Source organism: Watersipora subatra, chromosome 2, assembly GCF_963576615.1.
Source record: "Watersipora subatra chromosome 2, tzWatSuba1.1, whole genome shotgun sequence".
Lineage (NCBI taxonomy): Eukaryota > Metazoa > Bryozoa > Gymnolaemata > Cheilostomatida > Watersiporidae > Watersipora > Watersipora subatra.
The window spans coordinates 18,492,874-18,509,675 of NC_088709.1; positions in this window are offsets into that span (position 1 = coordinate 18,492,874).

The following is a 16,802-nucleotide window of genomic DNA, read 5'->3' on the forward strand; positions in this document are numbered from 1 at the left end:
GCTTTGTATCACTTGATTAGCATTACTTTTTAGCCTGAGAACATGCTTAGTGCTTTGCTTGCCCAGACCTTTAAAAACATCTGAATGTTGTGACGCCACAGTAGCAGATCTTACTGGGTTGACCAAATCCATAGACACACAGCTAGGAATCCCCAGCAAAACTGTACTGCCAGTATCAGTGACAGCAAAATCATGTACAGGAAACCTATTGCTTTCTCAAGTAAATGAGATGCATTGCCCATTACACATTTAGATTATGTCCACTATACGACATCAGTTTTAAAGCATGCTTCCTTTCAGCCGGTTTATCAGTGAGATTCTCATAGACTAAGGAAGGCATAGTGTTACAGTAAGCACCAGTATCTACTTTGATAGTGAGCAGCTCATCATTGTGTTTTGCTTTGATAAACCAGTTTTTTTCTAGAACTAGCATTTTCAACAGTGTAGCATACCACTTTATTGGTGTCATCATCAGAAATGATTACAGCATCAGCAGTCTCATCAATGAGCTTGTGAGTTACATTAGAACTTAATTGTTTCAGCCTACCTTTAGTCTTGTAGACTTTGCCGGAATGATTTTCATTCCCACAAGCCTTACATGTTCTTCTATATGCAGGGCATTGTCGTCTTGCATGATAACCTTCACAGTATTCACAGTTCGATATTTTATCATCAGAGAACTTATTCTGGAGGCTGCTTTTGATTTGTGGTCAGCTGTTTTGAAAAATACTTCATTGACATTGATGGGCTGATCTGACATCTTCGCCATATATGGTTTGGCAGCTTCCGCACGTCTGCATATTTGGGTCGCTCAAGCCAGGGAAGGGGAACATCCTCATTTAACAACTCCTTGCTTACTGTATCGGCATTGATGCCTATTACAATGCAGTCTTGCAGGGCCTTGTATTTCTCTTCAGCATGAAATTTGCATGTGCCAATCAGTTCCCAGATGGCATTAAAAACAATTAAAAAACTCGTCTTGTTTCAGGGTGCAGCAGTAAAAACGGTATCTCTCAAATTCTTTCACTGTTTTGAAACGTAGTTAGTGAAAGCTTTCTTGACTTTCGTTATATCTTTCCAATCATCATCAGACAAGATAAAGGTTCTGAAAATCACTTGTCTCTGAGCACCTAGTATAGTAAGCAGTGTAGCCACTTGAATATCCTGAGCCTTCTTGCTCTTTTCTGTTTCCAGCATGTAAAAGTCATATTGCTGCAACTAGGCTGTCCAATTTCGAAAGGTTTCACTTGGATCTGTATTACCCTCTGACAGGAAAAAATTTGCTGGTTGCTTTAAACCACCATCAGCCATCGCCTTAATTGTGTCTCAGTCAGCTTCAAATGATGTTAAAGTTCAGACTTGTTCAGTATGTACAATAAGTACATTTGACGTGGAGTACGAAATCGTGACACCATGTTATAAAGTCGTAAGCTTGTATCTTTGGCGTGTGGAATCTCTTAATTAGACTAAACGCTATGATGGCTAAAGATAAACTGCTGTCGTTATATCAAGCAAGTGTGATCAACTCGTATATGCACGACACAGAAATAGCAAGCAGCAAATAAAAACAACAGGGCATTAAGTGCAACTAAGCCATCTCATGACACTTAACCTGTTGCAAAAAACTACCTACTTAAAAATGGAGAATAGCACATCACTGAAGATGTACATAGATTTTGTAGTAAGTATGTCTACCACTACTGCTAAGTGTGTCATGTGGTATATTTTGGTAAGTAATGATACAAGCAGGATCATCTTAATTATTTTGTTTGGACTTGCTACATCCATAATTTTAGTTCTCTTTTCTATTAAATACTCAACCGAATTTCAGGAAATTTAAAGTACATTACCTCTGACAAATAGGTAACACAGACAATATTATACTTGAAACACGCATATTTTGGCACAAAGCCATGTGGAAGTAAATGCAACTCATGAATTACGAACTCTCTAAGGTCATAGTCTCTAATCATATATTTGTTTTCTATTTACGTCGGTTAGTTGTTGCAATATTCTTATATTGGTAGTTGATCATTGTGCATGAGTAATCAGGATTAAAAATCTGAACTTTAGATGCATATATGCACAAGGATATATAATAAATATGTGATGTGCATTTGTGCGTGCATTTGTGTGTATGTGTGTGTGTAAAATGCATATTTTTAGAATTTATGAATGTGTGTGTTGGTTTGTTGTTTCTTTTAAAAGTAGAAATGATTGTACTTAGAGAGTTAAAAAATTATATGATGTAAAATAGATTTAATAGAGGATTACCAGAAGCAATGGTTTCTTAGAAAGATGGCTACTTATGCTAACACGCTAATCTTAGCTTGAAAATATAGAGAGTTTTTTGCTTCCTGTTCAAGCTTGGACTTCAAATTTTTAAAAAGTGTCGCAATAATGTCTTAAGCAAAAATAGCGCGATAATTGAAAGTGCGACAACTTTTACATGAACAGCAATAAAACTTTGAAGCTTGAAGTTTAAAGTTTGAACTTACAATATATAAAATAACCAAAAACTAAGTACCTTTTTTTATTATAGTTATGAGAAAAAACATTGAGAAGTTCACCTAGTTGTCCGCTTTAACAATCAATTTTAGGACAACAGAAGACTGAAATTTAGCATCAAATTTACGTTTTTGTGTGGTTACTTTACTATCATTTCTGCAACAAAAATTTAAATAGAAAAAAATAAATGTTTTCAAGGTTATTCATGCTCTTTTGAAATAAACCTATAACAAAAATGCGCCAAAGAAAATAAAACAATTAGCAATAACTCCAAAGGCTTTTAGAACCTTTTTTCAAAACTTTTACAGCGGCACCATCAAAATAACTGATAACTGTATTCAGCTAATATTTCATTAGACAAAATAAATCTTTGTTTAACTCAATGTGATAACTCAAGCTTTATATAAAAAGCATTATTTTCCCTTTCTTTATTTGAATGTCACCTCTAATAAGCCCGTGTCTTGAACAAAATTGAAATTATAAAAGCCGCAAACATTAGATGTGGTAAACCACATTAATTGCCGTGAACCAAGCAAGTTCTTTCATGATTTAAGTCTTTATAATTAGGTTTATGCCTATTGACCTGTAGATGACTTTGTGTATTTGTTCGATCATCATCTGATGTTTATGCAAAATAATACTGCTAGTTGAAGAGAAAACATACGGCTCTACTCAACTCAAGCTGCTTAAGCCAGGAGAGCCACCATATCAGCATACAGAATCAAAATTTATTCACCTTCAACAGATCCTGGATTGCCGCCCTGTTAGTCCAGTTCTGGGCATACAGCAACAAAAGATAGCTCAGCGACTCCAAAAGATATGGCTACGACGCCCACGACCGGCATAGCAATTGACACTAAACTATCTAACATGGACCATGAACTACTGTGCTTTGATGCTCAAAACCTAGGATATGAGGCCGGCCAACACTATCTGAGATCAGCTGGTGTTATAGCCAAAAAGGACATTATAGCCCCATGCCCTCTAATAGATGGAAATGTGTGTGAACCGCTGGCAAGCGCACTTCAACGCCGGTTTGCCTAAAAAAAAATACAACTGACCGACAAATTAGGCCAGTCAGACCAAAAAGCTAACAAATTGACCCAACGACAATGGTTGTTGAGAGACCAATGGTTCATCCCAACTGAACCAAAAGATTGAACAACTCAGTTGAGCCAGCCTAAGAAAATGAAGGCCTAGCTAAAAAACAAACAACAGCCAAAAGGAGCCAACCAGAACAAAATGAACAAACCTGTCCTCGAACCGGAGCTCTAACTTAAGCCTGTTCTGAACATACACAAAAATTTTCGAAAATGAAGCCAACCCACTCCTCGCTGGAGTTTTAATGCTATTGTTGCGCATATTGTAGACAGTTTGCTATAATGTTATAATTATATACATTATATAAGATATTACAATGTGCTTGAAATGTTATTATAATTATTCATATATACATTTATAATCCTTTATATTAAAATCATATAATTATGCATACAGTATAATATATTATTATATATTTTATGTTATATGTATCTATTTTCGCATAAGTAAATATGCAAAAATATGTATGTACATATATTCATAAGTATGCATGTATATATATATATATATATATATATATATATATATATATATATATATATATATATATATATATATATATGTACATATATTCATAAATATGCATGTATATATATATATATATACATATATATATATACCTATAAATATATGTTAGGAGTACTACTCGGCATTGCCCAGGTAATAAAAATGTCAATAAAAACCTTTCATGTAAACTACAAAACAGATGATTTTTTAATGATACAATTGGTACAAAACTGAGAAACCCCAATAAAATCGTTATTTCATGGTAATCAGAACAACAAATGCTAAATTTTAAATTCGAGATAATCTATAGTTGGTATCGTTTTGCCAAAAACCAATTAGCACTAATACAGCGAGGAAAAAAAAGCATCGCATTTCATAGAGCTAAAAGAGTTCATAGAGTTTAAATTAGTATGTCATTTTGATGCAAAAATGGAAAAGGATGTATATGTTAAGTAGCAAGAGCGAGCAATGGAAAGAGCTTCCGTTGTCTCCTGGTTAAAGCGGTGGATTAGCAAACTGCGTTGGCAATCTTCGTTAGTTTAAGTCCAGCAAAGTGAGGAATTTCCATTCCTAAAATTTAATAGTTATAGAAGGACATACCAAAAACAGACAAAAGACCGACGACAAACTTTGGAAAAACTATATATCCATATATTTATACATGTATATACACATTATATATACAGTATATATACTGTATATATACATATGTATATATATATGCTATATATATCCATGTGTATATATATATGTATACATATTTATATGTATATATATGTATATATATATGTATACATACATGTATATATATACATGTATATATGTATACATATATATATATAAATATATATATATATGTATTTATATATATATATATATATATATATATATATATATATATATATATATATATATATATATATATATATAAGGTTAAGTGTTTCTAACACCATTTTCAATGGTTTAAAGTTAAAATCACTTAGTGGGACTATATATGTCCCACTAATTTCTTCAGTCCCAATAAGTGTGGATGGATAGTTATATATGCCCAACAAAAGAACATTATGGATATATATATATATATATATATATATATATATATATAAGGTAAAGAAATATCTCCCTCTTGGAGAAGAGATTAAAAAATGCTGGAATGTAAGAACAACTGTAATCCCAGTAGTCATTGGGGCACTGGGCGCAATAACACCGACGCATAAAATATGGCTTGCCCAAATACCAACAACAATCAACTCAGGTGAGTTGCAGAAAAGTGTGCTTTTGGGAACAGGTAAGATCTTGAAGCGAGTGCTCAAACTCCCAGGTCTCTGGTAGGAGACCCGAGTTAGAGCAGAGTTTACCACCCATACGGGGTATCCGAGGAAAGGAAACAATTTTTTTTTATATATATGTATGTATTTATATATATATATATATAATTTAGAAAATTAAATAGTTCACTTATCTTCTTTTTAGCTACTCACAGTTTCTTGCTAGTGCATTCCGCAGGTTGTAGCCTTCTACTGGAACAAAATGGTGACTTTTCAAAAATCCCACTCTTTCACGTGATTAAGGATTTTGTCGCACTCTGATTAACTTGTTACTAAAATTGCAGAGAAGATAACTCTTAGAATGAGGACAGAATGAGGCAATTTCTGCTCTTTTATTAAGTGTTGACATGTCAGGTTCTTAATAATGCAATATTTCTCCGAAATACATACATTGCGCATTTTCCCTAAGTTGCTGTAGGATTTAGCATGTTTTAGTATAGTCCAGTGAAGTTTGAAATTAATGTCTCGGTCTTTCAGTGCCCATAAGTGTTTGCTCAGTTCTGTAGCATTTCTTTTTGAGCTATTATTTATACTGCTTTATGGTTAGGGTATCTAATCTCACCACCAAATGAGCGGAGCGAATGTTTGAGAGTTTTTATGATAAATGCATGTGCACACCACTTACGAAAATTATTTATCAACAAAGTCGCAAACCCTTGTATCGAAATCTCATTTACAAATTTGACCATTTTTTGTAGAGCCGTTGAAGTATAATAACAATACAAAACACATATAAGCCTTTTTAAATATATTACCAAGTCATTGAAAAGTGTCGACAGTATCTTAAAACTTACCCATCTAATTGGATTATACATAAGTAGACCGATAAATTTGGCCAAAATTCGCCAAAAAACGCTTGAAAAGCTTGGATTAATTATAGTTTAGACTGGCCTACGATACGCCAATAAAGCAGTGCGACAGAAAGTAGAACTAATTAGCAGTGTGCATTTCATGAAAAAAATGTGCTCATTTCACCTGTCTATGGCATTGTTTACTTGCTAAGGTTTCTAATAATTTTGTTAGATTTATTTATAAGAATAATTAATTGAATTTTTCCAAAGGTTTCTGAAACAAACGTAGACTATTTGAGGCGTAGACCGATTTAAAGGTACGAAGTTGTGGTACACAGTTTATAAGCCTATGTTTTTTTGGCCAATTGCCGAAGGTTTCATTAAATTATTTAAAATGTTAGCCGAAATTCTTTACAACTTATGTACAAGCTAGGGCCGAACTACAATGCCTCTTTATGACGAGACCATTTTTTTTATTTTGCTCCAGTTTGCAGAAAACTTCCAGACGTGTGAACGCTCATACTTGCTTTCTGTTAAATATCGCTATCAAAACCATTCTACATTCAACACAACCAACTTTCGAACTGTGTATAGTACACAGTAGCTTGCCATTTTTCTTTTAATTTTGCATTTGAGAGTTATAATAAACATATTTCCTTTTTGCTGCTGTTAAATTACATACAATACAGTAGGTTAGGCCTACAGCTTTAATTAACATTTATTTTATTGTTGTAAAACATAGGTTTGAGATAGTAGTAGATTAGAGGTGATTTTTTGTGATTAGGTGTGATTTTTTGTTGTAAAACATAGGTTTAAGATAATAGTAGATTAGGTGTAATTTTTTGTGTGATTAGGTGTGATTTATTGTTGTAAAGCATACTTTTTGACAACTATTTTTTCAATGACCAGCACTGCCATTTCTCTTTTCTATTATCATTTATTCAATTATCACGTCGTGGGCTGTATGACTGGGGAATTTCTAGTTTTAAAGTCGGTTTCACAAAGTCTGACGTAGGTCTCGGCAGTGTTGCTGTCTAGTCTTGTTACTTGTGCTTGGTACAATATGCTCTTCTGAAGATAGTTTTGGTTGAGCAGACAGTCCGATTTTGTTCTGCGGTTGAATTTTTTAATTTCGGTTTTTGGTGGATTTGAAAGTGCTAAACATAGGCTCCATCCTATTTTGAGCACTCTGATTTCAGTTTTCAGTATGATACATATAAATATATATATACATATATTTATATATATATAGTGTATATAGTGGTATATGCTGGATTACACATATCCTGCAGCTTCATAGTTTAATGCCAACAAATACATCAGAATCACACTTCCTCACTGAACAATGATGTTCAATGATTAGTTTTGGTATTATCATAAACTGATGTGTACACATGTCTAATGGTGAACTTTATAGACAGTTAGCTTCAAAGCTCTTATTTTCTTCTATGACTTCAGGGATAACCAAAGTATGCAGTTTTTGACAGTATTTCCTTTAGTAGGTTTTGAAAAAGATATGTTTAAAATCAAGGAGGTTGTGACGGTTTCACAGATTGATGGAAAAGACTGTCAATCATGGCGATTTGGAAAAATCTGGAGTTACTTGGATGGAGCGAGTAGTATTGTTGGTAAGCGCAGATCTATTTAAGGTCAGTAGTAAGAATTTATGAAATCAAAACAATGCTAATATGTTTTAATAGTTAAAGTTTATGTATGACTTTTGAATATTATCATTGATTTCTAATATGTGTTGTTTTGTATTATTGTTATAGCTTCTAAAATTAGAATAAAAACATTTTAAACAAGAGTTTAGAGCTGTTTTTACTACTTTTAAGTCCACAAAAACAATAATTGATGCTATGATGAATGAGCGCAAACTTGTACCTTGTCAAATTATTCTATTCAGGACAAATGTAAGGTTATAAAATAAGTGTATTTGTTTCCAGACTGGTAGTGAGTATCAATATCAATCATCGATATATCAATACATAAATCAATAAAAAACATCAATACACCGATACATCGATACATCACTACATCACTACATCATTCATTGATACATCGATCTACATCCATACATCCGTACATCCATACACCAGTACACCCGTACACCCGTACACCCGTACACCCGTACACTCGTACACCCGTACACCCGTACACCCGTACACCCGTACACCCGTACACCCGTACACCCGTACACCCGTACACCCGTACACCCGTACACCCGTACACCCGTACACCCGTACACCCGTACACCCGTACACCCGTACACCCGTACACCCGTACACCCGTACACCCGTACACCCGTACATCCGTACATCCATACATCCGTACATCCATACATCAATATAATTGAGTATACAGATAATTTCATCAAAAGTAAAATGTAACATGCTTAAGAGACTACTACATAGCTGAGTAATATAAGCATATGCTTTAATACATAAATCAAATTGAATGTTTTTTTCCATATTCATAACCTGGTTGGTATATAAAACAAAATCAGCAACAACGTAACAATGAAAATTGTAGACATGAAAAATTAAACAATCCCATACTTTAAACTTATAAATCAACTATGGTTAGTTCCCTTCACATCTTGACTGATGCAGAGTAAGCAAATTTAAATTTCAGGGAATATTTTTGAACACAATTGACTCAAAGTGTTTGTCTGTACCAAACCAACCAGAAAGAAACAGATTTTGATAAATAGTTACAGTCTGTCTATACCAATTGCCCAAACATTACTGGAATTGTAAAGACAAGTATTACATGTATATAGGGAAGTATTATTAATACATCTAAATACTGTTATTATTGTTCTTCAAATACATATTGCAAGACTCAAAGCAATCTTATTAGTTAGCTTCAGCAAATCTTATGCCAAATTCCAAAAATAAAACATATAGATAAAATAAGTTTTCCCCAATAGCTATGAGAAATTCTACTTTTTTCTTGCAACATAATAAAATTGAATAGCGATTAATATAAAATGGCTAAAAGCAATTATATACTATGTGAAGGTTTCATAAATGATGTTGTGAACTGTTCCATTGTTGATTTTGAATGTATATGAACAGTTCGAGTACGACCTCATAAACCTCAACAAGCAAAATTAATAGCCTTTCATAATCTGTTATTGTACATTTATCTGTTATGTTACTGTAGTTTATCAACTGGAAATATGACCTGTGGGAGCAAACTTAGAGATCATATAACATATGGTAATAAAACAATAAAAAATATCAAGTTGTTCTCATATGTCATAATATTATATTCATACCATATAAGTTATTCAGCGAAGTGAAAGATAATATAAATTATTCTAACCTCAGGAATACCTTAATTATAAAAGTAACCATGGATTTGATATAGGCAAAGACAGCTAAGAGACCATTGAACTGAGCTGATAGTGTGAGCCTATGATAATCTTACGTAAATTGTTAGCAGAAACATTGCAACATTATATAGGACTGCTGAGTTTCTAAAGTATTATGTTGAAGTAAAATTATTCTTTGAATTTATTCCAGGTGAAGAATACTGCAGCAGTATGCTAGCTGGTCGATTAGAAATCTCTGTCTACATCACAACTTGTGTCATTGCTGATTTGGGATCAGATGGTGTACAGACTGATTGGTGTACAACTACTCAGCGACTGATTAGAGAAGAATATCAAATTGAGTCAAGCATCAACTCAGGTATATATAGCTGCTTATTTATAAGGCTCTTATTGTATATAGGTAAGTCTTTATCTGTCATTTCATCATTTCTCCTAGTATATAATAATTGCTCAAATCAAAGATAATTGTTTTTGTAGTCATTTTGCTACCAAATAGCTTGTTTGCATTTTTAACACAGTTACTAGTGCATTTAGCTAATATTTACATTATTATACTGTTGTTATTAGTTTTATAAATATTCAATTTTATATCTGAATATCGGAATTCAGTTTGTAAGATTGGAAATCTACAAACTTAATTAAAACAATTATTCCTAATCCTAATAAAAAGAAATTGACAACTCAAAACTTTTAAAATAAAGATTAAGTAATTAAGTAAACATACAGTAAGTAGTTACATGTACTTACATGTACTTACATGTACTTACATGTACAAAACATGTTAATTTTAACTTCTAACATCCATTAATATTTATTTACTCAGATATGACATTTTGTTATTATCCAGCTTGTCGAATTTTCTTGTGCAACTCTATCATAAAGCCAGGAATTGTAAGTTAATAATGTTATATTGTACGAACTGTAATGAACTGTATGCCTAGGATGTGTGTAAGCAACTGGCAAACATAGCTAGCCCAAACATAGCTAGCCCAAACATGGCTAGTATAAGTAATCTTATAATAATAGGAGAAGCTGACTTGGCTACTGTAGGGCTAGTAGAGTCATTAGCATTCAGTGTGAGCACACACTCTGACAAACTAGTGGAGCAAGATGTCAGAAAACGTTTACAAAACCAAATATATCTAATTATTTTAACAATAAATAGTTTGAATTAACTGCTCAGAAAAGTGTTTGTTGAATAGTTTTAAATACTGTTCACTTTTTTCTAAATCTAGTCATGGCATCAGATGGTAAGACAGTCTGCAGACTTCCTCAGATGAATGCCGCTACATTTGACGCTTTTCATCTGGATGTAAAAAAAAGGAGTTGTCTGGGTAAGTACTTGTACCATTAACGTACATGTAATCTAACTGCCATAATTTTCAATGTCCTACTAGGATAACGAGTATGTTTGCCTACTTAGGATGTTGGAAGTTATCAAAAACTCTACACAAACAGTTGACTGGGGCTTTCATTAAGCGGTGGAGCTTGAGCATCGACAAGCTTAGAAGAGTGTTGCAGAATTTTCTTTAAGATCAACAATGTTGAATGTAGCACTCCAGGACTTATCATGGAGATTGTCTGTATCAATGCCGATTTCAACATTCATAGGCCAATCCTGAGTATGTGTTAGCATACCATTCTATCTCGCTACTTTTTTTTAGAAGCCCCACGATATGAAGCACCAAAGTTTTTTTATATCCGATAACATCAGCTACCTACTCTCATTTTAAATGCTTGTAAACCATATAATAAAAAAAAAGTAGATATTAGTTAGGAATCACATTTTAATTGAAAAAGCAAGCTTGACATAAAATCCACTTAAAAAAAATAAAAATTAACTTTTTTCAAGCATTTACAAGTTAATGACTACTAAATTGAATTCATAAATTAAAAGGAAATTTCTCTTGACATGCAGCCAAGGCTTTATAGCTGAACTCTCAAACATTTTAACAACAGATTTAACAATAATGAATAAAGGTTTCATTACTTGGCAAAATAACTAACTTTCAAAGTTCTTGCAGCCCACAATTTCTCTGCCTCAACACAAATTTCTAAAACTAGATAAAATTTAAATAGCAAAACCTTCCAAATTAATTTGTGAAAAGAGAATTCATTGCGGTTAAAATACTCGACTGAATAAACTTAATTAACCAAAGCAAACTTTAATACACAAGCTTTATTACCTTCGTTCTTGAGAAAACACTAAAAATAACTGTTCATCTAAAATGCATCTTAGTTAATATTTGTCAGGATTGATTTTAATAGAAACTATTAAGGATTTAATCAAATGCATCTAAACAGGCAGGATGTCAATCTTTACATTTAGTTAGCCTAATGAAAACTGTTAAATTACTTTGGAGTTATCCTCTACACAATACTTTAATTTTCCAACTATTTATTATAGCTGTTTTGGTAAAAAGACAAGCATTAGAGAGCTGTATTGTATGCCAGGATAAAAAATATTCAAGTAAAATGTTCAAAGATGAAAGAATTTTTTAGATTGTTTATTTATTGGTTTGTTCAAATGTCTATTTTGCTTGCATTACAATCTCAAGACTAGGTTGAGTATTATGGAAAAAATCAGCTGTTTCTTTGGTTCGGCTGAAAACCCAGTCGACTGGCTGACTACAGCAACCTTTCTGTCACACAACTAATCATGATATTATTTCTGTGGTTTGGTTTGTTTGTTCCCACAGCCTTTTTATGTACTTGAAAAACTTCATCCTTTAGTATAAAATGAGCTCTGCTGTTATATCTTGAAGCGCTTTATATCATCTCAATATCTTATATCATCTCCTTAGCGCCTAGCAACACTTGGTAGCTTGCTTTCTCAGCTGGGCTTGTCAATTTTTCTGTCAGCCTGGTGTTTGCAAGCTTACTCCTTCTCAGCTTGGAAGACATTACCAATGACCTTGAAAGTTTTGCAAAAAGCGGCTGTCTGCCATAGCTTGGTAGGCCCTTCTATTTCGCTTTTGCCTGAGATTTTGGCTGGCTTGTCAGCGTTACGGAAAGCAGACAAGGGTGCTATTTTCTGAGGCCTCTTTGGTCAAGTTCTCGGACACAGATGTGCTGTCTTTGATATGAATAGTTGTCTTCTCATCAGAAGGCACTTGTCTGCTGTCCATAAATTGTCACTGAGGCTGCCTTATGCGAAGTCGGCCAGTCTTGGTTAAAAAGGATGTATAGAGCTTTATCTGCAGACTGGGGCTCCAACTTTCAGTGTGCCAGACCTTGCTTTTGGTCTGAATTACGGACGGCCTTGACGGTTTGATATCTGTTATGTTTAAATGTGTTTCCAGGGTTTTGGGTACCAGAGTATATCTATAGGAAAATGTCAGACTCTCTTTGCCTGTTTGGAGTCAATCTCAACCTGGCTGGTCCGGCAGGCATTCTTCTTCTCTCGTCATACATTTTTTGAGCAAAAGTTAGTTGGGTGAAGGCCTGGCCAGCTTTGATGTCATTCTGGCTTCACCAAACCCAGAGTATGGGAATGGCAGTTTGAACTTGTTAGCCTTAACCACAACTCTATATTTTTTTCTGCACTTCCCTCGGGTGGAACAGATGCTTGTGTTTGCAGGTTCACTCCAGCACAAATGGCTTATAAAAGACTTCACGTTACCGATATTTGCGTATTGAGACACTTTAAACTGATGGGCAAAAACTGGAGTCCTCGGCACCATTATCAGTTTTTCCCATATGTCAGTCATGTGGCTCTGTCTCAATTTATGCTCCGAGCACATGGTGACCATGCTGAAGGCTTCCTACTTAAGACTTTATCCTCTGAAAGATTAGAGACAGTCTGCTACTTCTAAGGCAACTCATCCTAAACATGTTTTCAGAGTTTCTTGCCTCAAGTCACTTAGTGCCTCTCCTGCTGATAGTTTAAAAGTAGTTGCAATAATCTTTTCTAGAAGTTTTTTGAATCGTGTTGAGTGAAAAACTTTAGCCCTGCCACCAATGTAAGGATCTCCAGAGACATTCTACTACGCCACTTAAACCAGCTGCTTGTTTTAATCAAAATAATGTTTTTGTGCTAAGGTCTTAATGTAGTGTATAAAATGGAACATGTACAAACAACTTTTTGTATTTAGTTGTGCCCTTTCTTGCTTGGTCCTGACAGTGTGTACGCATATATACTGAAAGCTCCATTTGCCCTTTTTTTAGGAAGTCAATCAGTCTCTTTAGCACCGGCAGGGTAACAATTGGTTGCTCTTTTAGCAGAGCCAGTTCATCTGTCTCTTTATTCAGGAAAAGCTGAGGTCGGTTGAGATGTCGACTGTGTGACCAAGATGGTCGTTAGCCGATTTCTCTCTCATCATTACAATGATTTCAATAAGATTACTGGTTATCAAGTTTTGCTCAAAGCTACCTAAAATCAGCTGCAAATAAAAAAAATTGTAGCAAGTGAGTTGAGGAAGTATACAGGCATGCTGTCACCAGTTTTAGATAGTCACAAGTTAACGGTAATTAATGGAAAGCTTAAAATAAATTTTGGATTTTAAAACCTGTGAAGTCACAACAGAAATGATCTGCTCTTAGCACCTGGTAAGTGAAGTATTTACTGACTTAATGTGAATTAATGCAATAAATGTTTTGCACAATTTTATCAAAATAAACTTAACTGTAATAAATCAGCTGCAATTGATCAGCAAATGCAAAAGAAAATGCTTCAAGTGGGCTATTATTAGGCTAATCTAGTTCCTTAACTGTTGGCGTGTTAGGTAAACTGTTTCTGGTTCCTGTTTCAGTTGAAGGAATGTGTGAAGAAATCCTAGCCGGAGATGTCAATTTATCTGTACATGTTGGCTACTGTCAAGATAAAATGTCGGTAGCTGATTGCTATTTTGGATGGAATAGCTATGATTCTGTAATGGCTTCTGAAATGTATGCAGCAAAAGAAATCATATACTTTTGATTATATGTTGCTTTGCATATTGCTATATGTTGTATTATCCAATTTTATTTCCCGTTTTTGGCTCATGCTAGTTAATAACAAGAAGTTTGTGTTTGTTGTATAATTTTTGACATGCTTTAATCAAAGTTACCTTTGTTAAAGTGTATGTAAAGTAAAAGTGTCTTTGTTTGATCTTAGGTAGTTGTTAAGTTAGTTTGTTACACATTCAAACTATAGACAAAACTAAAAGCAGTAGAATATCCCCTTAAAGAATTAATTGGCACATTATCTCCTACAGATAAACTTTTTAATTTGTGTGTATGTTGTAAATTGGTCTATTTATGTTGAGTTACAGGTTTGAGAGCATCAGATTCAACAATTATTATAAAAGAAAACATATGATTCAGTGTGAAGTACATCAAATTACAAAGACTGATTTTGTTTACTTCATATTTACAGAAATAAATGTTGTATAATGTTGTATCAGTGATAAAACAGCTTTTCATATTACCTTCTTAAAAAAGATTTGATTTCAAACAGAAATTTTTTTTAAATAGTGCTATCTGACAATAACAAAGCAAAAGAAAAAAAGAAGGGCAATGTGTAGCCACTAAAGTCAAATAAATTGAATGATGTTGTGCTTAAATACCTTTGTTTGTTATGAGAACGGATATTAAGTGGAAAAGGTTAAAGCCGCTACCACTGATATTTCCAAAGTAATTGGTACATGTAGAAGTGGTATGCAATTTGTTCATATCACGTAAGTTAAAATGAGTTGAAACCTTCAAACTGCCTAGTGAGAAATAAAAGCACAAACTATGAACAATCTTGAAATCTTTAATCGATGCAAAATAAACATTTAACATAGGTTAAGTAAGAAAATTCAAGGATTTGGAAATTTTTTTCTTTGAAATACCATAACACTGGCAGGATTGACATACCTTGTACCAGCATAACAAAAAAATTTATCAGTAATATTAGTATAAATTTTTTATATATAGTTTTCATGGCTAGCTAGAAGTAGTCCAACATTGCCTATGGTTATTCTTGTTTAACTTATGAAACACCAGATTGTGAGAGCTCAATGAGATATCAAAGTTTTTGGAAAGTTTATTATTGCTAAAAAGCCAACACCTTATAATGAAGACTTGACCTACAATCATCTTTATACATCAGATGTTCAAGATAATTTTAGATTCAAGCATTTTTAGATCAGAAGTAAGTTAAATAAACTATAATTTGTTCGTTTAAAAACCTTGCCTCAACAAACAAGAATTTGAGTCAATCCAAATATTTAAACCTACTGACTTGGTACCTTTTGATTTGGTTGTTCTTTACATTGTTACTGCTTCAGGGCTAAAGAAAATACTGAAAAGACAAATAGCCTTCCATATAGCTGATACATACCAGCAGACAAGCTACAGTTAGGAAACAGAGTGCTATACATTCTGAACACCCTTTGAATTTGGCCAGATGAACCACTGAAAGCTCGGGTAGACCACAAAATATCTAAGATAGTGCACCAACCGACTTTCAGCTCTTCAGGTAAACCTTTGCGTTGCAGACATTTGCAACAGCCAATTCCGGGCTAGAAAAGAAAACAAATCTGCTTCCAGGTGATTTAGTACTCAAAGTCAAAGTAACAAACTATATGTGGGCAGTGAGCCCACATATAATTTGGCCATCGTGACCCACATAATACATCTGGTTACACCATTCCCAATCAACCCGAAAGGCAATAAGTAAGTGTTGATCCTTATGAACAACTTCACCAGGTGGATGGATGCCCTAGCCTTGCCAAACACCACTGCACCAGTGGTTGCCTGCACATTTGACGAAACTATGTTCTGCTACCTTGGATGGTCAGTACAAATTCCCATGAACTACGAAGTGCCGTTTAAAAAGCAGTTGATGGCTGAGCTGTCTCAACCCTGAGAAATAGGAAAAACAGGCATCACTCTGTATCACTTCCAAGCAAACATGATAGTGGAGAAAAACAACCATCCCCTAGGAAACTCACTGCAAGCACTGCTGCTCGCTTGAGGGCAAGACGAGTATAACACTGCTTCCCAAGTCTATGAATGCATACCGAGGCACTTCTTACTTTGCCACCTAAGGAACAGCAAATATGCTGATGCCGGGGTAGAAGCTGAGATTACCAGACAACTGGATTGGAGCAAAGACATAATAGAACTAATTCCTACTTTAAAAGTGGAAGAGCAACCAACGCTATCAATTACTGAGGCCTGCCAAGTAGCTGCTGTGGAATATTACACAACAAGAAAGAGAGGGCATACTCTCCTTTACTCATCCATGCACTTGTAAATGTA